The sequence below is a fragment of the Mirounga leonina genome, unplaced genomic scaffold, assembly GCF_011800145.1.
Source record: "Mirounga leonina isolate KUSES-001 unplaced genomic scaffold, KU_Mleo_1.0 Mir_176, whole genome shotgun sequence".
NCBI lineage: Eukaryota > Metazoa > Chordata > Mammalia > Carnivora > Phocidae > Mirounga > Mirounga leonina.
Genome location: NW_023270454.1, coordinates 35787485 through 35814330, shown reverse-complemented (window position 1 = coordinate 35814330; position 26846 = coordinate 35787485). Strand labels below are relative to the sequence as shown.

Below are 26846 nucleotides of genomic sequence, written 5' to 3'. Positions count from 1 at the left end.
GGATGGATGGATGGATGGATGGATGGATGGATGGATGGATGGATGGACAGATGGGCAGATAGGTAGATAAATATATAAATCTTAACATGAGCAGGGTTGACACACGCCTTTCCTTCACAGATAACCCACATTGAGGGAATTAAAGAACTGACTGGCTGATGTGTGAGGATTCTATCTAGCTCTGTCAGGTCACCACCCTTCATACCTGTTCCCCAGGCTCCCTCCTCACACTACAACAAAGTCCATCATTGGGTTATGACTTCAAAAACCTCAGCACTATTCTCTTTTAGCTTACAGCTGGGCACCTACTAAAAACTCTTTAGTACTAACCATGCTGTTGCAATAATTCTCAAGAGTTTTTGAAAATTTGGTAAGAACTCACTCCTTCAGGCAATGCATCATACCAGAGAGTGTGAGAAACTTAAAGGGAGCAGCATGGCCTGAGGTAAGCCACTTAGGCTCTCTGAGCCGCAGTTTCCTCCTTCTTAAAATTAGGGAATGATACACCTGAGCATTATAAATTAGACTCTAATGTGTTAAATAAGTTGTAAACTATCTGCATAGAAAGCACTGAGTTTATAAGCACTCAGGAAAGAGGGATCTGTTGCTGCCATTATTAATGTTTGTATGGTCTCTTTTGCTTTTCACAGAGACAAAACATGAATTCCCCAGCACTTGCCTTACCTAGTAGGACTCCTGTACCACTATGGACATCGCCAGGGGGAACCCATCTTTCCTTCCCATTGTGTCTAACCTAGAGAATATAGGAGACTTGGCTAATAACCCCAAATCTCTCTGAACATATTTCCAAAAAGTGAGGCATAAAAATTCACAAACTGAGCCTCAGAAGCAAGTAAATACATAAGGACACTCTAACATAGGCCCTGAACTCGATTTTGAGGACTCACAGATCCTACTTGAGCCCCCCTAGAACACTGTCTGAAGAAGCCTGGGAAGGAAGCAATCATCAGGAGTAAGGGACAGATATAAAAGACAAACCAATGTAAAGCTGATGAAATTCACATGTTAGGAAGAAAAATACAAGCACTCATGAAGAAACCTAAAATACCATAGCCCTTAATCACAACCATTTAGTTAACCTTGACATGGCAAGGATATTCATTTATATCTTACTCCTCACAGCAGATATTCCCCGGGTGAGAAGGGTGTAATTACCAGGGCAGCGCTGCTAAACATAGAAGGTGGTAACTTTGAGGCATTAGGGAGTGTTTCCAACTGGAGATTGCTTTATTTATTAATTTTTGTAGCATTAATCATGTTGCATCTTGCAATGGTGTTGTCATTTCTCTTGCATGCACACGCTGAATTACTGAGCAGTGCTATGCAATGTGTCTCACACGCTCTGGCACTTCCATTTCATACTTCACAGTTTTAGTGTCACTTTGAGGTTTGAAATGTTTCACAGTTATTTGCTATATGTGGGTGCCAAAAAAAAAAAAAAAGTCAGCCTATATCACTGAAAAAGATACTGCAAGAATAGAAAATGGTTAGAGTCAGATGGGAATGTCTGTCCCATTAACATTCAGAACTTTATCAAGAATCAATTTACTTTTTATCAAAATTTAATTTATGCTTTACAGATGCATGGGTGCATACAATTATTTTGCTCACCACATACACTTCATACAAAGTTAAATATAAACTTTTATTGATATAGATAAGATTCTATAATTAGAAGGAAATTGAAAACACCCTAAATCTTTTCTAGCCTACAACTTGCCCATATGCTCTAACATAACAAACCCCAAATCCTCAATCCAGTCACCTGATCTAATCCAGTATAAATATTGAGTGAATTTCTATGTATATATCTTTTTTTTTTTAAGATTTTATTTATTTATTTGACAGAGAGATAGAAAGAGAGCACAGATAGTCAGAGTGGCAGGCAGAGGGAGAGGGAGAAGCAGGCTCTCCGCTGAGCAGTGAGCCCGATGCGGGGCTCGATCCCAGGGCCGTGGGATCATGACCTGAGCTGAAGGCAGACGCTTAACCGACTGAGCCACTCAGGCGCCCCTCTATGTATATATCTTGATACATGTTTCTGTACAAAAGTCAATCTATTTAAACAAAGATAGAATGACTTATATCTGCCATAAATATAAATGTGTTAAGACTGATCATATGCTGAACAATGCATGGATCGACACCTACAAATAATGACAGGCATTTTCCTACCAATTTTTGTAACGCACTAACACACTTGATGGCTTCCTATTCCTGCACTCTCACTGATGACTCTCTTACTTTACACATACCCACAGCACTTTGGCATATGACCACCCAAATACCACATGTATATTTTTATTAACATAATCTGTCTAGTTGTCAACCACAAAATTAAATAAACAAATAAATAACAAACATGTTAAGACACAAAAAAAGGAAGCTTTTCACACAAGAGAAGTGTCTAGAATGAGCACTTGGCACGAATCAAGCACTGAGTAAAGATGTGTCCTCTTCCTTTCCTTGTCTTTCCAATTGCACAAGATGCCTCCTCCAGTTTAAATGTCTGGTTTGTTTCATTACAAATAGAATCTGAGAGCCTGGTAAGCATGAGAAGAAAGCAAAAAGGGAAATAAGCAAATACAGATGGAAACTCAAGTAGTGACACGTTCAGGCTTGCTCTGAATACTGTTTAAAAGATTTTTCCCCCTCATGGGAAGAGGGAGGTTATGCTTACAATGTGGCTATCTGAAGGATGACAAGTAATTGCTACAAAGTAAGAGAGTACCCTTTCCATATAGCCCTTAACAGAGAAACAAATGATGGCTAACAATACTGAAACGCCGGTACTGCAAAAAGTCCAAAGGGTCTGTTCTGGTTTCCAGTGTTCCAACAGGAATGCAGGATAATCCTGAAACTGGGCGTACACAAATAGAGCCAATCTCCACAAAATGGACAATGGGCACAAGAAAAGCTGGTCACCCCAGAATGCAAGCATAATCTGCTTTGTGTGCCCAACTTAAACTAAACTCTAACTTGGCACAGCCACAGCAAACATGCAAAACTGTCTGTATTTATTATACTTTACATTTGCAACTTTTCCAATTAAATGCATAGCAGCGACAACAACAAAACTTAAAACATACAACTTCTTAAGTATAAGCTAAAAGGCTACCAGACAGCAATAATGTGACACTGTGTAAAAGGTTTTGATTGGTTACCTCTGCTAGCTACCTATAATGGATATTCTGACCCGGGATTTATTATTGCCCCAAAGTACTGACATTGTATGGAACAGCCTCATGATATTAACAAAAACGTTCTCACAGTAAATCAATTGCATTTCCTGTTAAAATTAACACTTCCCAGTGGCATGTTTAGAACTAGGTGGGGAGCACCTGGGTGGCTCAGTTGGTTAAGCGACTGCCTTCGGCTCAGGTCATGATCCTGGAGTCCCCGGATCGAGTCCCACATCGGGCTCCCTGCTCAGCAGGGAGCCTGCTTCTCCCTCTGACCCTCCCCCTCTCATGCTCTCTGTCTCCCATTCTCTCTCTCAGATAAATAAATAAAACCTTAAAAAAAAAAAAAAGAACTAGGTGGGGAGAGGAAGTGGAAGAAATGGATCACAAAATGCATGCCAGAACATTGTAACTATCACAACTTCCTAAAAAAGACAAGTATTAGTTTAGACAGTAGGCCAGGGCCTCTAACTGTGGTCTCTGAAGAGACTGACAGGGTCTTCAGTCAATTATGTTTTGTTTTACACTTTAGTTATAAACATGTTGTTTTCTGTGTATCAGACTTTCTGTCAGATGCTGTGGGGTTAACAAAATGATAAAATATATGGTCTGAGCCATCATCAGAACTAGAGAACACCTTATACAGAATAAGTAATTTTAACAATATTTAGAAAGTAATAATTCAGAGTATTCTTAAGAATGCCAAGGGGGAAATGAATACTGTTAATGGGAAAATCAGACTAATGATTAACTATTGAGTAGAAGAGGCAGCTCTGATTAAAATGTGAGAATATGAGAGAGAGAATTCATAAGATCCTAACATTCTCTAGAACCCTGTCTCTATTTCACAACTCCACACACCCCTCCTTATACTGAGAATGCCTTTCTCGTGTATAAGCACAACAAAAGTATCTTCCCCAATGCATGGTATTTGAAGAACATGCAAAGTTGGAGCACAAGTCTCCAATTTTCCAATTTTTTTGCACACTGCTATCAGTATAAAATTTTTTGAGCAGGGGTTTCAATATATGTAAAGTTGTTTATCTATAAATTACATTTGTATTCAACTTTATTAACATGTACATTATAAAACAAACAAAAATAGACATTTTAATCAGAAGATACAGCAAAATATAAACAGGATCTTCTTCCTATACGATGAGATGATACCTTGCTCAACCCTTGGAGTAAGCACTCCCTACTATAACACCAATGGATTAGAGTAGGGGTTGGCAAGTCATGGCCAGGACCAAATTTAGCCCATCACCTATTTCTATAAATAAAGTTTTATTGGAACACAGCCACACCCACATGTTTACCTATTACCTATGGCCATTTTCGTGCCACAAAAGCAGAGATCAGTAATTGTGGCAGGCACCACATGGGCCACGAAGCCAAAGATTTGTACTATCTGAACTTTTATAGAAAAAGTTTGCCCCCCACCCCCAAATCAGGATTAATTTCAAAGTACCCAAGAAGGGAGAGCTCTGCAGATAGAGCAGTAAGACTGAGCATCTGAAACGAAGGGAAAGAAAAAGACCCAAGTGACAAATCTGCAAGGGATGCCAACCAAGTTACAAAACAGGCACAGGAGAGGAATCCCTCCCAGAATAAAACTCTTAGGGTAAGTCTGACCACAGCATTACAGAGCATGAAAACAGGATTCAAATACTGGTGAAAACAAAACATAAATCAAAGGTATAGAGGGATAGTTTATTTTTCAAAACTGATATTTCTTATAGTACCTCAATCAGAAGGTAGGCATCTCTCTCCATTTCAGCCCAACTTTAGTTGGCATACCTTTTCTATGTCAGCACTTGCCACAAATTTCAGATTAGGGGCCAACCAAATATTTAAGGTATCAATGGTCAAAAATTATGATTTAACATGAAGAATGAATAACACAGATTCAAATTCAATCTCTCCCGCATGCACACACATGCACACACTTAATTCTAGTATTGACATCCTCTAGCAAATATCATAATATTCCTTTGGCTGTGCCAGGGGGTTCTCTTAAATATGCTAATAAAGATAATTATTAGAATATGGAAAGTTGAGGCTTTCAAGTCCCCAGTAATCTCCCTTCTTTCTGAAGTTTTCTTAAAGTCAGTGCCAAAGATCCTAGCATTTACTTATTCTGTAATAGTAGTTTTGACTTTCCCAACTAGAGAAGACAGAACTGAAAAAATAAAGATATCCGATATGTCTTAGTAGATCTCATGTCACTGAGCATGGGTCTATGGTAACACACCCAATAATTAATTGATTCCTGAGAGGTTACCTGCAAAATGTGTTGCTCCATGTTAAATCTGATTCTCTCATCGCTTTCATTACAAAACTGAATACTCTTTTTTAAAAAAAACGTTTCAAGATGGGGCACCTGGGTGAGTCAGTCAGTTAAGCGTCCCACTCTTGATTTCGGCTCCGGTCATGACATCACGGTCATGGGATCAAGCCCAATGTTAGGCTTCACCCTCAGCACTGGGTCGGCTTGTCCCTCCCTTCTGCTCCTCCCCCTGCTTGCTCTCTCTCTCTCTCTCTTTTAAATAAATAAATAAAATCTTTTTTAAAATGTTTCAAGATGAAGTAGAAAGAACACTGGACTAGGAGTCTTAGAAATTTGGTTCTAGTCACAGTTGGTGTGACAAATTAGCTTTATTGACCTGAGTCAATAAAGTCACCGAACCTCTTTTGTTTCTCTTTCATCATGATGATGGGTTAGAGCAGCTGAGCATACCTTATTTAGCTCCAAAAGACTGTGACAAGATCACATTGAAAGATAAGGCAAATCTTTTAAAACAATGTTATTCAAGTCAGGTGTTATAAAATGGCAGCTGGAGGGTCAAATCCAGACTCAGACATACGGGTGCGGGGGCAGGGTGGGTTGTATACAACGTTCAAGATGTTGAATCAGAGTGTGTCTGGATGGCTGTGCTTTCTCTAGCTCGCCATAGACTCCATTCCTCCCATTGATCACATTGGCTATTTCACAGTTACCTGCTGATCTTAGAAGGGCACTTAAGTTTGTAACCCATAATTTAAAGGAATTATGATTCTGTTGTCATTTCAATACCTGGGGTGATTTTCCTGTACATGAAAAACAGAAGTACTACTGTTACCAAACAGAACATTAGAACACATAATGAGAAGGTACTAAGCTTCTACCAGTATCCTTAGAAGGTACTAAGCTTCTACCATTGCGTTCAGAATGCAATGTAGTGCAGTGACAAAAACACTGTATTTTAGATACAAAAAAACTTGGGTTTGGCTCTTTTGTTTACCACTAATAAGACCTTTGACCTTGGGTGGCAATTCACTGAGGCTCTCTGGACCTCTGCTTTCTTACTCGTAAAATGGAGATGGGGTGGTTAGGCTAAATTGCTTCTGATGTACATTTTATCTCTGCAATTCTGCAATTCTATGAACAGTCAATTTCATTGTTTTGACCTTATTTCCTAGAACTCTGGGGAAGCTACAGGCCTTTAGAAATAAACAGATTTATCTAGGCTAAAGGGAGAAAAAGATGCAGGAACACTCCAGTCTGATAAAATCAAAATGCAGCAAGAGATGAACAAAAAGAGTAATCATTTCCTGCAATGTACACAGCAGTAAATAAAATAACGGAAAAGCCCTCACTAAAACGCAGAGCCAACATAGCCTGGAAATTCTTTAGCAGTAAAGCAAAACCAGTCTAACAGTAATAATATTAGGCTATGAATTAAAAACACCGTTGTAGTCTCTGCTGTGCCATTTATTTGTGACTTTAGCTTCTTAAACACATTGAGCCTCAAATTCCTTATTTGCTAAAAAGAGGGAATAATAATGCCTTGAAACCACAAATATATGTGCAGAGAATTTATACATGCTACAAAAGACACATATTGCTTGTAAGATAATTGTCTCAAGTTCCTAAGGGTTAGAAGAGGCAATCCACCGTGGGTCCTAAGCACCCCTGATAACTGCATTGGGTGCCAAGAATGCCAGATTCTAGCAGTTCTTTGCTCTTTACCCAGACTCAGGGTTGTGTTTGCAGCAAGCCAACTTTGAAGAAGTAATGCCTCTCCCAGGACAGAGAGCATGCTTTCTCTAAAGGCCACAGATTCCCCCAAGCTCACATCTCTCGGCTGTAACACAAACCCACCACATGAATAGCATCCACCTGAGTCCTCCGCATGGCCACCATGGGACTTGGGGGCCACAGGAAGGGCTATGGACAGGAAGCTCAGCCTGAGTGCTGTACCATGAGTAACAAAGTCCTTGCTCTGAAAGGTCCTGATTCTGTCTCCTGCCTGTATCCATGAAACTGTGGCAGGCTAAGTTTTTAGGTTGTAAATAGGGGGAAATCCCAGACCTTCCTGCCTTATGAAGCATCTGTGAGGATGCTTCATAAATTCGTGATTGCTGGATGAATGCAAATTAGGGTACTTTGTATGCATTTCATTTCCTTTTCTTGGTACAAATCTAAGGTGAGTTTATTGCCTATTCTTAGGAGAATAGAAAGTGCTATATTTTAATCTAGAACCAGGAAGAGAATTTGTGTGGTGTTTGTGATCTTCCTTCTTCCTGGTTCTCACAAACTGTCATCTGTTAGGTAACTCACTGCGTTACCATCAACATCCCATCCTGGCAACCACTCAACATTACCTATGATAAATGCCAGCACTTCACCTCTTCTTTCCTCAGTCAGAATTTTCCTGCACTCAAAGCTAAGATCATATAGCCTCACTACTAAGGGTCTGATCCTGAGCTAATCCTAGAGCTGCCACGCTAATTATAAAGCAAGTTATTGTAATGTTATCTAGCACCAATACCCAAAATATATTCTTTGTGGAAACTTTACAAAAGATACTTCTGTGCCTTAATTGCACTTGAAATTGTTACAGAAAACAGGTATAGCTAAAAAGACCGTAAAATTGCTTAGGATTGTAGACAGGAACTTAGAGATTTAAGTGCCACCTCTACTATATTTTGTCAGAATGTAAATATAATTGCAGGTGCTTAGAAAAAAAAAAAGACAAGTATACCAATAAAAATCTTACATGCCGAATGCCAGGAAAGCAATAACACTCCTATTATAAGCCATTTTATGTGATAATTGCCTTTTGAGAAATAGGGATAGCGATATTATCACTAACAAAAAGGCTTTAAAGAAATGCAAATTCCTGATTAGGATCATTTTCAAGTGAGGTAAACAGCTATTTGTAAATGATTATTTCTTTCTTTGTTTTCTCACCAGCTCTTAGCTTTCCTCACATTTTATACCATTACTTGTTTTAGGTAAAATATTTCAAACACCTTGACATACTTTCTCACCTTGCATTAGGAGTCATGTTTTTCCTGTGCCTAAGTCTGCATGAAAGGACAAACGATGGCTCGCCAAACCATGATACACTGTTTGTCCTCAAATGGATTTGGCAGTCTTTTTGTTGTTTATCTACATAGACTTGCCAACGGTATTAAACCACCAGACAGAACAGGAATCTGACTCATTTGCAGCCAATCACGAGGCTCGAGGCTGTAAAGCTGACCAGTTTTGTGATGCGTCGCAGAAGCAGAAACCAAGGTGAAATAGAGGATGGAACCTGGCCCCACTCCTAATTAAGACACTTCTGCTAAAAACCCTATTTCCCAGTACATTTGATGCCAACATCCTTTGTCACAGTTGTTCCCTAGCAGTTTATTAAGTAGTTAACGTTTCATTAACTCTTGAAAACCACATGATACACGAAACTCTAAAACTAGATGACGCACTTGAGCACCAAAGTAGCTTGGCACCAACATAGCTCAAAGACATTTACATAAAACTAGAACATTTGTTTTCAAGTAACCACCAGGTAAACGTATCACACTAAGCTTTAGATTCCCTACCAAGTGTGATGTTTGAATATGATCTGTTGACTGAGGGGAATTAAAGGAAGGGAGGGAACGCAGCCAAACCATTCATATTTCCAAGAAAATTTTCTTTTTGCAACAGCATTTTGTAATTGCTTTGCAAGGATAAGACAGCCATCGGCTCTTCCACATCGGCATATATGTTCTTTGCACACATGAGTCCTTCAATGGGCCTTTAATAACATGCCTAGTATTTTATCGTTTATGTTTTCACACAGGTATCTTACTTGGTCCTCACAGCAATCTAGTCAATGGTCATTTTTATCACTGCCATTTAACTGAATAGGAAACTGAGGATCCAGCATATGAAACAGTTTGGCCAGGATCATGTGGCAAGAGAACCAGACCTTGATTTTTTATTCTCTTTCTGGTTCTCGGATTCTTTCCCCAAGCACACGCAGATTAGACTCCCATTATCACCCATGTACAGACCAGCATCCTGGACTACTTTCAGAGCACGAAGTGCAACTGCGAGGTCTTCTTGTCTCACCCGCTCCAACCACAGAAGCTGCTTCTTTAAGCGGTGCAAATATTTCCTCATGGAGAGGATGTTTATATCAGGGCTATGAACACAGGAATAAATCTAGGAAGATGTGAAATTCCCTCTAGGTTTAAGAGAATAAACTTTGGGGGCCAACCACAAAAGGAGTGCAACCTCTAGTTACAGTGAAAATCAAGACTTGAAAAACATTCCTTTGTCAAGGGGAAGAGAGACCCAAATCTATAGATCTGGACAATTAAAATTTCTGTAAGGAATAGAGGCACCTGGGTGGCTCAGTCGGTTAAGCTCCAACTCTTTGATTTCAGCTCAGGTCATGATCTCAGGGTTGTAAGATCAAGCCCCCGTGTAAGGATCCACACTGGGCATGGAGCCTGCTTAAGATTCTCTCCCTCTCCCTCTGCCCCTCCCACCCTCTCTAAAATAAATAAATAAATAAATAAATAAATAAATAAATAAATAAATAAATATAAAAGTGTTAAAAAATAAAAATAAAATAAAATCTCTGTAGGAAATGTATGATTAGAAAAAGTATACACTTGTTTGATTTTAGTGTTGATGCCATAAAACTTTTTCTAAATGTGATTATGTCTATAAGTAACTAACATCAGCTGTTAAAGGCAGATTTCAGCAAACTGGAGTTTCAGTTATTGTGATTTTTTTTCTCTAAACAAGACAAAGGCACTATGTACAAATTAAAATCAGACTTCATTGAAAAGCCAGGCAAAGAAATGCCTGATAGTTCTAGCACTGGGTCCTAGAATTACAAACATTAAAGTGTCACTGCTAAGTTCTAACTACTCACATAACAATTCTACAGAAGAAACCATCTAGGAACATCAAGAACACCTTTCTAGCCATTTTGGGCAGCTCATTATTGTTGGCCCAGCAAAGTAATCATGCCCTCCCCTCTTTTACAGAGACGGTCAATCCTTCCCCATATTCTTGTTGTTCCTCCCACCCAAGGAATCCATCTGTGCTTTCATTAATGAATATGGTCTTATTAAAAAGCATTTTCTGGGTAGATGTAGGGAACAGTCAGCATTTTCATAAAAAGAAAGAAAAAAAAAAAAAGCAACTGCCAAAGCTCATCCCAAAGCTAATATCCTAACCTTTAAAATATCTGTGTAACACTAGCTGGCTTTTCATTTTTATGAGCAAAAATAGATTCATTTCCTGGGATTTCTTGAGCTCTCCGATACATTGCACAATAACCCCGCACCCCACCCCACCCCCCAGATGTCATTTCTTTTTCTGGTGAAATTTCTAGAATGCATCAGGTCTCTGTGGCTTTGGTCAGACAGGAAGGTGAATGCAGCAGCACTACTGGAATATTTCACTACTGATGCGGACAATCAGTGCTGAATTACCTCGTGGTCACTGCCCAACATTCTCTGTCTTCATCTGCACGATGCCTCTGTGAGGACCTATTAAAAACGATGCCGCCCCTTGGGAACATCTTTGGAAGAGCGAGGAAAGCCTTCAATTGCTACGGACATAAATGACAATGGTGTCGTTTTCGTTATTAACTAAGATGAATTTGGGCACTTTAAATGTCACTCATCTTTTGAAAGATCATAGTTCTACATGAAAACAGAATGGGCCTCCAAAGCAGCGCGGATTAGATCTGTTTTATGAGGCAAACTGAGATACAGAGAAAAGTGAGTTACTCAAGGTATGCAACAAATTAGAAGAAGATGTAGCACTACTTCCACACTCCCAGAGCACTTGGGAGACATTCCTTCCTCCAAGTAGCCTACCTATTTGCTCCTAATGCCACTGAGAACCGGGATGTAGCACCGCGCGTGAGTGGAAAGAGTGCAAACTCTAGAGTCAGAATCCTGGTTCTGCCATTTGCTATCCATAACAGCAGCTTGGGCATGGCTCTCTCTGAGCCTGTTTTCTTATCTACAGAATGCAACTAATGACATGCCTATCTTGCAAGACTTTGGATAATGCATGGCTTAATACAGTGTCTAATAAGTAGTAGGTGCTCAATATATGTTATTTTTTTAGCTCCTCTGTCCTCTCCTCCATTAATTGGTTTCCAATAGAAGAATAGTGGAAATATTTTCAGTTTCTTTTCTTTTTTTTTTAAGATTTTATTTATTTATTTGACAGAGAGAGACAGTGAGAGAGGGAACACAAGCAGGGGGTAGTGGGAGAGGAAGAAGCAGGCTCCCCGCCGAGCAGGGAGCCCGATGCAGGACCCTGGGATCATGACCTGAGCCAAAGGCAGATGCTTAACCGACTGAGCCACCCAGGCGCCCCCATTTTCAGTTTCAGGTTTTGTAAAACCAAAAATTAGCTTGTAGAGATAGAGATTTCCAAACGTTCACTGAGAAATACAAAAGCAAAGGTCATTTATTTACAGTGCTACAACCATGTATCTCAGTCTGTTTTTAAATGCTACTTAAAGCCCATTCTTAGTGGTTTAGTGTAGCTGGAAACCAAGAACTTAAGTAGAAACTGCCATCAACTTAATCACATTGAAGTACTTATGAGCACCTCTTAAGTATGTGATGCTAACACGTTATATGTCTTCATGAATGTCTCTACAGTGACTGCATGAAACACTTCTTAGATCCATCCTAAGTATAGTCAGAGTACTCACTGGACTTCTGGAACAGTTAAAAAAAAAAAATAGTGTCTCTAAAATAATGTTTTGATTCATTAAGAGCAATGGGATCAAAACCAGATGGATTTGGCAGAGACTTGTTCCCCTGGTTCTCAGGCTGTTTCAGAGCAGTGCCAGCTCAGAGAGGAGATGATCAATGTCACACATTCTACACTTCAGGCACTAATAGATCCTTGGCTCCAGGTTCCCCAGTGTTCAGAGGGAATGCCAGAACACACATGCTGTGACAGAATCATTTTGGAAGCATCCATGCAGACCAGAGAAATGAATAAACTGCCTTGGGCCCTGAATAGCTCAGGCAACAGCTGTTTCACACCGGACAGTCATTAGGATCGATCTCTTTATTCTCTACAGTGACTGTCACATTTCACAAACACACACACACATACATTCGGTCTTCCTAAGGTGTAACACAGGGATCAGCACCTTGCAACAGAAGTATCCACTCAATGGTACATGAAGGAGTTTGAAAAAACACCAGTTTTGCCTAAAGCTGGTTAGTAATTTACACACACACTCACACTCACACCCATCATTCCATTATCCAACAGACACGTATAGACAAACTTTCAGATTCCAAAGGAGCCCATCATTCTGCTGTTCAGGCACTGAGGATGTAAGTGCAAATGAGATAGATAAGCTCCCTGTCCACCAAAGGCTTACTTTCTAGCAGGAAATATACAGATCAGTACACAGGCAAACCAATCTGATGGGAGATGTTCTTGGAGCCATAGATTGCAGGAGTACCTAACACCCCTCTAAAATACAGTGTCTGCTCATCTTGGAAGACTGCTGATGTCTTGTGAAGCTACCACCCAGATTCCCCTTACAGAGCCTGCTGCTTAGTCAGTACCTCTGCAGTAGGAAAGTGATGAAAAAAGATTTTTTATTTTAAAACTGGTTGGCCTAAAAAATAACTTATCCTGGCATATTGCCACCTTCATACCTTAGCCAGCTGAAATTCCAAAGCCCATCCCTATGCACACTCTCACAGACCCTCGACTCCATTGCCCCTCCCACATTTTGTCACCTTCATCTGAGGAAACACAAAACCCTACTCGAATCGAAGTCTCCACCTATTTTGGGGTATTTGCATCCAGCATGCCTGATGTGAAAGGAGAAAACAAAAACATGATTGGCCTCATTTCACATTCATGAACGAGAACCCAAGGTAGCCTAATGTATCCAGTAATCATAGCACAACTCCTTAGTCCATTCACTCTTCCCTCTCTATTTCACATTTTCTACTCTCACCTCAAACCTTCAACACTTCCCTTGACCTTACTTTCAGCTGATATCCTTGCTTCCAGTTTCACCGAGAAAACAGAAGCAGTCAAAATACACCATCAAAGCTCCCCTCCTGACAGCATTGGTACCCATAACACTCGATGCCCTTTCCTTATTGCAGGTGAAAACATCCACGATCCAATGTAAGGCCAACCCCTCTACTTGTCCAATAGTTCCCCTCCACTCTCACCTTCCCAAGGGCATTGCCCCAACGATTCCCCCCTCCTTCCTTTCTTCTAATCTTTCCCTCTTCTCTTGAACGTTCTTATTAGGATGACAATTAGAGTTGTCATCTCTCTCATCTTAAAACAAACAAGCAAACAAAAACACCACTCCCTCTTGATCTCACCTCCCCCCACAGGCACCCAGCTTCTATGTTCTCCTTTATAATATAACTCCTTGAAATAGTTCTTATGCTTGTCTCACTTCTCTCTTCCCATTCTCTCTCTTTTTTTTTAAGATTTTATTTATTTGACAGAGAGAATGAGAGAGCACAGCAGGGGAGCAGCAGAGGGAGAGGGAGAAGCAGGCCCCCCGAGCAGGGAGCCTGACTCAGGGCTCCATCCCAGGACCCCGGGATCATGACCTGAGCCAAAGGCAGACATTCAACTGACTGAGCCACTCAGGTGCCCCTTCCCATTCACTTTTGAATTGACCACTCTACTAAAACAGTGGGCGTTGAGGTCATCATTGACCTTCACATGGCTATCCAATGTCAATTTTTAGTCCTCATCTTACTTGATCTATAAGCAGAATTCGACACAGTTAATCAATCACTCCCTTCTTGAAACACTCTCTTCACTCAGTTTTTAGCACATCTCGGTCTCCTTTTTGGGGGGTTGTTTGCTTATTTTTTCCTTCCTCACCTCCTTCACCTTTCTCAGTCATCTTTGCTAGTTTCTTCTCATTTCCCTGACCTCTAAATACTCCGGGGCTTAGTTCTTTGACTTCTTAACTCACTCCTAGGCCCATATCATCTGGCTTGGGGCATTAAATGCTGTCTATAAGCTGAGGTATCCCAAAATGATATCTGAGCCTATTCCTCTGCCTTAACTCCAAACCCAGATACCAACTTTCTATTCAATGTCTCCACCTAGATGTCTAACAAACATCTCAGATTTTATATGACTAAAGTTGAATTTCTGGTAAGAGTCAAATCTGTTCCATGGCAAATGGCAAATGGCAACTCTACCCTCAGTAACTTGGGACAAAAGCATTTAGGTTTCGGATTTGTTTTGAAGTAGACCCTTCAACAGCATTTGCTGATTAACTGGTCATCTTTGACTCTTCTCTCTCTCTAATAACATCCAATAACCAACTCATCAGCCATTACTCTAATCCAAGTCACCATCTCACTATTTCTATTTTACAACAGTAGCTTCTGAATTTTCTGTTTAACTTTGGCTCTCCACTCCACTGGTAGTGAATCCAGATATTTTAAGGGCTTAACTCATAAAACTTGTGGGGACATACTAAAGAAACTGTCTGTAAAAACATGAATACAAAATGAGGTGTAAATGTGAATATTTAGAATTAGAGAAGGTTGTCACCATAAATAACAAATTCTTAAACACAGACAAGTAATCACAACATTACAAAATCCAGACAAATAACAGTATTTTTGTTAACTAACTACCAGAGATACCTCTGTAGTACTTTTTGCCTCCTTTTTTGGCTCTGTACTTTGATTACATCTTTATACAACAAAAATTTTGTATTTTCCATAGTAAGAATAGAAGGATAACTCAGTCTTTCTTCTATCATGATTTATCAAACTTTTAAAGACTATTCACAGTTGGGGGACACCTAGGTAGCTCAGTTGGTTAAGCATCTGACTCTTGATCTCATCTCAGATCTTGATCTCAGGCTTGTGAGTTTAAGTCCCATGCTGGGTGTGGATCCTACTAAAAAAAAAAAAAAATTCATAGTTGGGATGCATAAAATATATAATTTTACCTCTGTTATCCTATAGGCCCTGGGAACACATTGAAGCATTTTAGAAAAAAGAGAGTGTAGGATTTGCATTTTATAAAAATCACTCTGGCATAAGTTTCTTTAAAGACTGAGTCAGGTTTAGACCAGTGGCAGGGAGACAAGTTAGGGGAGCATGTTAATACTGTAGCCTCAAAATGACAAAAGTCTGTCTCTTACTGAAAATGGGGTTATTATCTCAATAGCATTCTTCAGCTTATGTGAAAGTCATTGAAAAAAAAAACAAACTCCAGTTCAAAATTAGTAAAAAGAGAAGTTAATTAAGTTAGCCTCTGCTTATTTCTTTTATAAACATACATCTCAGAAAGGTATTATCTCAGAAAAACAACGAAGATCTTAACTTCTAAATAAGAAGTTCAGACTCAAATGTTTAAAATTAACATTACTTGATTTTACTAATTAACAAGTGACCAGATCTGTGTCTGAAGAAGGGCCAAGTAATACACATGTTAGTAGTTAGGGTTGACTAACTTCCACACAGTAGGATAGAAATAATTATGGGTCCCTTGGCGACAAATAAATCACCAAGAGGAAGGAAATGTTCTGTGGCTTACATTTTTTTTAATGTCCCAAAGGGCCCAACATTGCTAGGAGAAAATTACATGCCATTCCAAAAGATTTAATTACCCTAATACCCAGTTTATGGCTGTTTCTTTTCCAAACCCCCCAAAAGATATGTAAACCTCAGCCTACAGGCAAATCCTGCCAGTGGTAAATAACATGGTGGCCCCTGATGATAAGAAACTGTATCACCGGGGAGCACACATATTTTTGTGTTTTCCCTTAGTGCAGAAATACAAGAGAGATGAGGGTATGGCTAGACAGAAAGGCTCATGGTTTGGGTTTGTGAGAGGACAAGGCATGCCTCACCCCGCCCCCTTCTCACTCTGACTAGAAGAGCCAAGCTGGGCTTTGTCCCTTCAAAGTGTCTCCAGCCTGCCGCCAGGAATGAGCAAATACACACTCCTCTGCACTACAAGGCTTAGTTAGAGGGCAGATGCTGCTCTGTGCAGAGAGCAGGGGAGGAAGGGTTGCTGCTGTCAAGTTCTGCCTATGGCTAGGGGGTGAGTTTAATTCTGGGAGAGGATTAACAAGCCACAGGGCTATTTATCCAGAGCCATATTCTCCCATCAGCTTTCTCTGTAACAAAAAGAACATTTTAATCTCCATTTGTCCAATTCCTGTGTCTTATTCTTCAATTCAATCGGTTCTAAATTCAGAAGGGAAAAAGGCAGTGTTACTCATAACCCTGGACTCACCCCTGCGCCCCCCCAAGAAAACCCTGCAATATCTATATTTTTTTAAGAGAGAGAGAAAGGGAAAGTAATTTGTGCTAAACTGAAAGCGTCATGAGGGCAGGGACCCCGGTACATGTTATCTGATTATTAAGGAGGAGCTTAATAAAACTTCTGAATAAATATATGAATGAGGAAATGAAAGTTGAAACAATTGGCCCTACTGATCACGCTTCTGCACTCATTATAACAAAGAAAATTATTTTTTTACATGATGTCTAGAAATGAAACTTATTTTTGGAAGGACATTGTATTAGTTCTATATGACCATCGTAACAGATTACTGAAAACTTGGTGGCTTAAAACAACAGAAATTTATCCTCTCAGTTTTGGAGGCCAGAAGTCCAAAATCAAGGCGTCAGCAGAACTGTACTCCTTCAAAGTCTCTACAGGCAAATCCATTCCTTGCCTGTCTCAGCCTCTGGGAGCTGCCAGCAGTCCTGGGCCTGTGGACACATCATTCCAATCCTGCCTCCATGGTTACGTCGTGTCTCCTTTTCTGTGTGTCCATAATCTCCCTCTGGTTTTCCCATACAAAGATACTTGTGTGGCATTTAGGACCCCTGGGATAATCTAGGATAATCTCTTTAGCTCAAGACCCTTAACCTAATCACATCTGCAAAGATCCTTTTTTCCAAATTAAGGGAGAACATTTACAGGTTTTAGAAATTACGGGATGTGCTATGTTTAAGTAGCTATGATTCAGCCTGTTACGCACACCTTAAGTGGAATTTTTCCTACAATGACAGGATAAAGAAGGTGTTTGCCTGAGATTACCAGTGAAAACCAACAGAAAACCAAATTACCTTAAACAAACAGAAGAAACTGAGGAGTGTGAAAGCTGAGATTTGGATCTAGGGAGTTGAACTCCCACATTCTGAGCCACTAAACTATACTGCCTTCTCCAAAGGGGTGAGATCACCGATTCACATAAACTGGAAAATCCAGGTACAGTCTGTCTTCAGTAAAGCTTGGGTCAAAGGCTTAAACAATGTCATCAGGGCTTACTTATCTGCATCATTCAGCTCACTCTTCCACGTTGACCCTATTTTAGAATTCCGTGCTGTGTTCTCTGGTATCTCCAAACTCACATCATCCTTGCTGATTTAAGCCCAATCACTCCGCCCATCACTGTGGTTAGGAGAATAAACTCATCTCTCTGGCTGTGCCTGAACCACATGACAAGGCTGAGGCTGGGGAGGTGGGCGACAGTGACAGCCCTTTCCAAACTACACAAAGTGGGAGGGAGTGTTTCTCCAAAGTCCAATCTGAGCACTGCAACCAGAGGTAAGGTTAAAGGATGCTGAGAAGCCAAAAGCAACAAAGGTTCCCTGAAGGTTTTCACTGCAAATAGGGAACCATTTCTAGGAAGCAGCTGCACTCATTTTAGTTCCCCAGAGAAGCTGGTATTACATTACTTGTACAGAAAGCTTATGTACAAATGACTTAAGGAAAACCCTTGCCCACTGTAAAATATTTCACTAGCCTCAGCTCTTCTCTGCTTATGTTCCTGGTCCAAAGCAAAACATGGAACAAATATGTTTAATCATAAAACCCCTGCAAGTCACTACTTTATCCTAAGATTTCTGTTATTCCCTAAATTATCCTCTGGGCTAATAAAATAATAGGAGGCAGATGGTAAAAAGAATGCCTTTTAATTGTCTCTAAATCCTTTATAATACTTGATAATTTTAAAAGTTAAGATACTATTACTTTATTAAAAGTTAATGAAGTTCATGACTATTTCAATGTAGTAAACCATGTTATTACAGAAGCAATGAGTCTCCTGTCTCAGAGTCCCTGCCCTGCATCTTTCTATTTTAGAACTTACCAGGTCAGCATAAAAAAAGAAAAAGTATAAGGAAGAAAGAACTGTGTTCAAGACATATGTCACTCAGGTATATAATTTGCTATCTTAATTCTGTTTAAGTTCCTTTTTCAAGAGCATAGGTAAGCAAAAGAAAATTACTGGCAAGAAATGGGAAGAAACATAGCAATCTAAACCAGAAAGAAACTAAGAGAAGCAGAGAAGCAGTTGCAAAATTCTGTGATTATCCCAAATTTATTCCCTCATTTAGAAATTCCTCAAGTAAGGTCTATTTTTATACATAGAGGAAGATTAGTATGCTTCAAGTTCTAAAGCTCCAAAACTCAAATTATTTTGTAATATCAAATTCAATTTAATTTTCTACCTCATTAAAAAAAACCTCTAGTTTCCATGTTTCTTATAAATTGTTATGGAACTTGGTCTTAAATTCGTCCAAGTAATTTTGTGGGAATGAGTAAAAAACAATTTTAATGCATTTGTTAATATCACATGTATACTTAAAATCACTAAAATATAAAATAGAAGATTTTATATACATTGTTGATCAAAAAAATCTGTTTGGTAAGTTTTTACCACTGGGCAAAAAAATAAACACAGCACAAAGTCATTTTTCTTATAGATTTCTCCAGCACTTTTAGCCACGTAGTTATTTTAAAGCATTATTAAAATTCATTACGCCTTCGTTTTGTATTTAAAGGAAGATTTGTGTTTGCAAACCAAAGAATACATATACACGTGCACACACACACACACACACACATCTACTCCTTTCTAAACTGGTTAAGGAACAATCCAATATTGAACCTAAATATATTTGCTTGACATGAATACCAGGAAATCTCATTGGGTTTAATTAAAATCTGTTTTTAAATTTAAATGACTCAAAATTACATGTTAAGTATTTTTTGTTCCCAAGTGGATACATAAACAGATGAATATTATATATTATGTGGTAACTATAATCTAATATTTAATATATATTAAAGAAACAGATTTTTACATGTGATTTCTAATTATCAAGATCCATAAATTGCTGGCAGCTTGACAATGGAAACTGGTTAAGCAGTACTGTAGATGTCTATATACTCGAAGAAGAAATCATTTTATTTTTTTCTGATTTTGCTCTATTAAGAAAAATATGGACATGTATTATATGTAAGCGCAAAGAACATATTTACTAAAAATGTTTGATATTATAATTGTTGCAGTGTATTTTTAAAGTTGATATCCTTGGATCAAATTCAAGGAATGTTTGTTCTCATACAGATATTTAGCTTATGGAAGATAATGCAACCGATTTGTCAGTGCAGCGTGAGCAAAAGGTACATATATCATACACACAGGACTCACTTTTCTTTCTAATCTCACAAACTTTAATCAAGTTCTGGAATTAATACCACTGATATCTTAGATCATGCTTCCATTCACACTGAAGTGAAGATTGGGAATATGTTTAAAAAATAGATCCAAGTTACAGACTTAATATACACTTCTTGAGATAAGAACTTTGAGAAATGAATTCCAATTTTAATTCAAATGTAAACTCTAAGATCGGCATTTCACAGCTGTCTGGGTGGGCCACATGCAAAGGCTCCCAGGAAAATGCCTCTGACTTCAACAGAGCCTATAATAGGATTTTCGAGAGGACCGCTGTCCTCCTTGTGCTCTTGATAAAACCTTGACTCCTTTCTCACATCCCCTACCCCCAAAATCCTTGGCCTCCTGAATACAAGCCACTAAAGAAAACAATCCCCAGGGCGCCTGGGTGGCTCAGTCATTAAGCGTCTGCCTTCGGCTCAGGTCATGATCCCAGAGTCCTGGGATCGAGCCCCGCATCGTGCTCCCTGCTCGGCAAGAAGCCTGCTTCTCCCTCTCCCACTCCCCCTGCTTGTGTTCCTGCTCTCGCTCTCTGTCAAATAAATAAATAAAATCTTTAAAAAAAAAAAAAAAGAAAACCATCCCCAAACACAGACTACCATTAGAACGAATTACCACCTTCTATAAAAGACCCTCAGAACTAGTCTTCTCACTCTCTTTGCTGTTGACCTTAATCTCCACAGACCCTCACTCTTTCATCCTTCCTTAAATCAGCTCCCCAAATTCTTCACTGTAACCTAAGAAACCCCAGATCTTTCATCAGCTAAAGTGATATTCTAGCTATGTTCTCACTCTAACCACCTTTATTTTTCTAAGGGCACAACTTCTTCAACAGCTCTCTGAAAGGGTAACTATTCTTCTCTTCTACCCTTTCCATACTCCAGGGCTACGATAAAGTCAAATTCTTCCTTTATCCTTATTGACACTTCTCAAGATTTTTCTCTTCTCTTTACAAAAACAACAAAAAGGGGGGGGTATATTTTTTACAGCAAATTATCATTTCATAGTCCAAGCACTTCCACACTTTCCCAGACTATGATTATTTAACCTTTTTCCTCACTCCTCAAAACTCAGTACTTCCCATCCCATCCTCAAATGAAGACCTCACTTCTAATTTCACTGGAAAAAAAAAAAATAGTAGTAATCCTTCCATCTACCAATCATCCTGTGTCTGTGCCCATGCCCCTGTCTTCCTTCTAGGACAATGGATAAGCTTTCCTTGCTGTCTAAGGGATTCCTCCTACTTGACTGAAATGTGAGTAACATGGGGCACCTGGGTGGCTCAGTCAGTTAAGCATCTGACTCTTGGTTTCAGCTCAGGTCATGATCTCAGGGTAGCGGGATAGAGCCCCGCTTTGGGTCCCATGCTCAGCTGGGAGTCTGCTTGAGATTCTCCTTCTACCTCTGCCCCTCCCCACCCAATTCTCATGCATGAGAGTGCATGCTCTATCTCTCTCTAAAATAAATAAATAAATAAATCCTTAAAAAATTAAAAAAAAAAAGAACTATGAGTAACATATTTCACACACTCCTGGTTTCCCCCCTTGCTGTTTATTTCCACTTCCTTTGCTGGGTATTCCTCTTCTTGCCCTCTAAATGTTGGCAACCTCCAGGACTTAGTCCTTGGATTTTTTTTTTCCACCTACATTTATTTCTTAGATGATCTTATCTAAGTCAATGATTGTAAATAAAATTGGTATCTATGTTGTTCAATACAGTAGCCACTTGCCAACTGTAGCTGCTTAGCACTTGAAATGTGGCTAGTCCAAATTCTAAAATATAGACTGGATTTGGGGGATTAGTATGAAAAAAACTATAAAATACAATTTCAGATTGGCTATTTTCGATATATTAGGTTAAATAAATCTATTAAAATTAACTTTCCAGGACACCTGGGTGGCTCAGTCAGTTAAGCGTCTGCCTTCAGCTCAGGTCATGATCCCAGGATCCTGGGATTGAGTCCCGCATCGGCCTTCCTGCTCAGCAGGGAGTCTGCTTCTCTCTCTCTCTATCCCTCTGCCCTTCCCCCCCACTCGTTCTCGCTCTTTCTCTCAAATAAATAAAATCTTTTTAAGAATTTAAATTAAATTAATTTTCCTGTTTCTTTTAAGTTTGTTTGTTTGTTTGTTTACTTATTTATTTAATCTCTATACCCAATGTGGGGCTTGAACTCACAACCCCAAGATCAAGAGTCACATGCTCAAGGGGCCAGATGCCCCTTGCCTGTTTCTTTTTAATTTTTAATGTGGGCACTAGAACATTCTCAATCACATCTGTGGTTCATATTATATTTATATTAGACAATATTGATCTGTACCTGAATGACTTCAACCTTTCTTTCCTTTGAGCCCATACTTACATGACACACTACCTATTTGACACTTTCATTTTTGTATAATGGGCACATTAAACATAATGTGTCCAAATCTCAACTCTAGGTTTCTGCCCATTGAAAACTGTATGTTCCTCTCCTCCCTGTCTCAGAAAATGGCAATTCCTATCTTCCAGTTCATCAGGTCTAAAGTCTAAGAATCATCCTTCCTTGACTCTTTCTTTCCCTCACACTCCACACCCAGTCTTTCAGCAAGTACTGACAACTCACTATCAAAATATTTTTAAGAGAGTATTTTAAGGAAGAAAGAAAACAAGAAAGAAAGGGCTAATCTAAGAATCCTTTTTGAGTTGACCATCACTCCAAGAAACTGTTTGGGACATTTTGAGAAGCTTTATAGAGTGTAACTGAGACCCTTCTGCCCAGGGAAAGAAAGGAAGAAACAGTTATCCATTGACTCTTATCCTCCCTTCCTGGTGGCTCATGTGTCAGTGTTGAGCCCATTCCTATTGGTGTCCCAAGCCAGGAAGGCATCAGGGAAGCCTGGAGAAGGAAGCAGCCTCTACATCAGAAGCTGGAATAAGAAGTGAGTCTGAGAGGATTTCAAGTGGTATATGAAAGGTATTTGCCACAACTCTCAGAACAGTCCATGAGCATCTCTTCCCAACTCGCATAATCAGTGATGTAACATTGGTAGCTTGAAATTGGCTACTTTAGAATATTTACACCATGGAAACTGGCAAAGCTATAAATCAGGCTTCCTCCCTCTTGCCCACCATAGCCAGTTATTAAACATTTGCTAGCACCACACTGACTACAAGTTCTGTTTTTCAGAGAGCTACAGTTTACCCCTCTCCTGCTCCTTCTCAGAACTGCAGCCACATTAGTTCTTTTTGTACTTCTTTGAAATCACTTCTGTGCTTCCCTCCTTTGGGCCATTGCAGATGGTTTTCCCATGGCCTAGAACTCCAAGCAGGAATTACTTCTTGACTGAGTAATTCCTCTATATCTTTCATAGCTTACAATTGTCATTGCCTCTGGAAAGCCTTTGCTGACCCCCAGTCCAGGTCCCATTCATTTGTCATCTACTTTTAACTGCATATAAGTGATTATTTAATTGATACCTGTTTCTCCAGCTAGACTACAAGTTCCATGAGGGAGCAAATCATCACCATTTTTCTCACTTTTGCATTCCGCATACTGAGTTTGTACATTTACTGAGTATCTCAACAAAAATTTTTCAATCAACAGTTATTAAAAGCACTTTTACCATTCTCCCATTAGTGGAATTGCAATTGTTTTAAGAGTATTAGAAGAGTCCTTATACTTGAAAATGGTGGGGGGGACCATGTTGAGAGGAGAACACAAGACATTTTTTGAATGGGCATCACTTCTAGCTATAATCCATTGATATAAACCCCCAGTCACATAGCTCTACCTAACTATGAGGGACATGAGAAAGGTACGTTAGCCAAATGTCCAAGAAGAAAGGATATAGTAGTAAGTTTGATAAACTAGCCAGTCTCTGCCACAGACAGCCCTTTTGGACATCAAATATCTATCCATTTTTATTTCCTGACAAATCACACTCTTCCTCTCCCCAAAGGAGGACCTAAAATTCAACCAAAGTACACATCCAGCTCAGAGTCCAGGATCTCTGGCTGTTTGCAGTCTTCCCCATCAGGTCCAGGTGTGACTCCTTCTGGCCGGGTAATAACGTGTACCAAACACAAAAATTATTTCCACCTTTCCCCAGAAGCACACAACATCCAGTAGTGGGGCAGGTACAGGATACCCTCAGGAAAAACTCTCTTAGTGAAAGGAAAAAAGAGAAGACACATAGCAATCACCATACCAAAGAAGTTATAGAATCTGCTGGGGAGTCACTGAGAAGCCCCTTACCCTGGAGGTGGGGAAGCTCTTTGAGTATACAGTGATTCTGTTCTGGGAGTAAACTCCCATATTCATTTTTTTAGTGGCCCCTGGATCCACTCTGGGAAGTTTTTTTCCTGCTTGTTGGCCACATCTTGCTATTATCCTCCTTCGGAACTGTACAGCTTTTGTGGATCACTTCCAAATAAAGCCACCGTATTTTACTTTTGAATATTCAATTAAACCAAGGTTCATGGTTTCACTGGCAATAAAAGTCTCTAAAATATTTGGTAGATTTTTTAATCTATTTTCTTCTAATTAATTCTTCATGCCAATAACCACATTCAATGTTTTTTGTTTTTTTTTTTTAAGCATAGCTTTAAAATTTCTTTTTATCTTCACTTCTTCACCCCTTGCCTTAGTCTTTCAACTTAGTAAGTGCCTGGAGGTGATCTGAGATAATGGGCTGGGTTAGGAAGGACATACCCTTAATCTGATTTTTGCTGCATTGATAAGTCTTAGACATTTGCTCAAAACCAAGGACCCAGATACCTGGTATGACTATGCCCTTTCATTTCTGCTTGCAAACCAGCCAATGCTTTTGTTAGTTCATCTCTTTTTTATAACTTCCCAAAGGCAGCCAAAACCACCAACATATTTCAATAATGCTACTTCCCAACTTCATCACCTAGAACAACAAAGCTCAGTAGGTACATGGTCTAGATTCCAACTGGTTTCTGGTGGCAGTTTTACCATTACATAAGATGCATCTCCAACCCTTTAATATGCCATATCTGTTTCCATGCTGCCACTTAGGACAAACCACTATGCCAATGAATCCCACAGCTCTTTCCCTGTGTCTTATGTTCCATCCATTGTTGACCAAATCTAGATAACTCTACCTCTCAAATATCTCTCAAATCTCTCCCCTCTGTTCTGTCCCCAGGGTTGCTACCTTAATTCAAGTCATCCTTTCTCATATAAATTAGTCCCCTCATTGGTAGACTCTATGCCTCCAAAAGCCATCACACCTCATCTCTGCTCCCAGAAATGTTCTAAAATGCCAATGCAATCACTGCAACTTATTAAAACATCTGGATGGTTCCCATTGCTTTAAGGCTAAAATTCAAAGTTCTCCAATATCTAATCTCATCTCTAATTACTCTTCAATCCTCATTTCAGTTATGTAAAATCATTTTAGCTCCTGCAAATATACCACTATCACTTTCTCAGATATCCATTATCATGTAGAGGTTAGACCATTGGACTAGATAGAACTTTTCTTCTTTCTTGAGTAAACTTATTCATCCTTCAAAATGTACCAAAGACTTTAAATCTCCTAGGAAGTAGGAGTAAAGCTTGTTTTTATTACAGTATGGGTCACACTATAATTACATATATCAAGTTTAAACTTCTTGAGAACAAACAGCATATCTTTTGTCTCTATACATCTCACATCATAAGTAAATATTGGTTGAAAAAATGCATGACCCCCACAATTATGGCGTAGCGATGACCCCCAACATCAATCTTCAATCTTCACCTGTCTCTCTCTCTTAACTGCCAGATCTTCAATTCCAACTTCCTGATGACTCTCTCCATATGCATGTCTACTTGGCAGATCTAAAACTGAATCCATTATCTTTCCCATCCCCTTCTCCACCTGCCTAAAATCCATTTGTCCTCTGAATTCTGATCTCAACTTAATGATGTCTATCTACCCAGTTTTCCAGACTAGACACTTCAATGTCTTTCTTTAGGAATTCTTTGGTCAAGTGAATTGCTGATAGGTTAAAAACAGCAAGCAGAGTTCTTTTCTGCAGCATTTCATACAGCTTTCAATATATTAATGCTCAATATGAATTTCAACCAGTAAATGCATTTTCTTAAACTTACCTAACTAGAGATCCCTTTTGCTGAGATGAATCCCTCAGAACTAGTGTTCAGAAGACTACACTTTGAGAAATGCTGCTGTAAATCCCTCTCCACCTTCTTCCCTGCCCTCAGCTTGAAGTCACCAGTGGCTTTCTATTATACACAGGTGCAAATCCTCGGCCTGCTATTATATTCTCTTCTAAATCTAGCCTCGCTCACCTTCCTAACCTCACTTCTTATCACATCTCTCCTTTCCCAAAACGCATCACATTCTTTCTTCCTTCAGAGCTTTAATATTTTTCTCCCATGGCTCAAAATGGCCTCTTCTTTTCCGACCCTACATTTAACAAACTTCTCCTTAAAACCCCTTCCTAATGAGATCTCTTCTTTTTTTTTTTTTTTAATTTTTTTAAAGATTTTATTTCTTCATTTGAGACAGAGAGATACAGAGAGAGAGGCAGAGGGAGAGGGAGAAGAAGACTCCTCGATGATCTGGGAGCCCGATGAGGGGCTCGATTCCAGGACCTGAAGATCATGACCTGGAGATGCTTAACCATCTGAGCCACCCAGGCACCCCTACTGAGATCTCTTCTGAGAAACTTTCATTCTGGCACTTGGTTGGTTACTCTTCAGTGTCTCCATAATGCTTTGCACTTACCTCGAGTACAGCAATTGTCACAACTGGTGATAAGAAATTACCCAGGCATTCATTCCCACCATTACTCTATGAGCCCTTTAATCTTTGTCTCTCCA

At 39.4% G+C, this 26846-nt stretch overlaps 1 protein-coding gene and 1 long non-coding RNA gene across 2 annotated transcripts in view; one reads left to right on the top strand and one right to left on the bottom strand.

Annotated features, from left to right (window-relative positions):
• IQCM (IQ motif containing M) overlaps positions 1–26846 on the bottom strand; it is a 214511-nt gene that overhangs the window by 96744 nt on the left and 90921 nt on the right. The gene's annotated exons all lie outside the window — the stretch shown is intronic.
• The window catches only part of LOC118022256, a 65558-nt gene continuing 56361 nt past the window's right edge, over positions 17650–26846 (top strand). The window contains exons 1-2 of the long non-coding RNA XR_004682436.1: positions 17650–17757; positions 21215–21269. This is a non-coding gene — a long non-coding RNA (uncharacterized LOC118022256). The remainder of the gene's footprint in view (positions 17758–21214; positions 21270–26846) is intronic.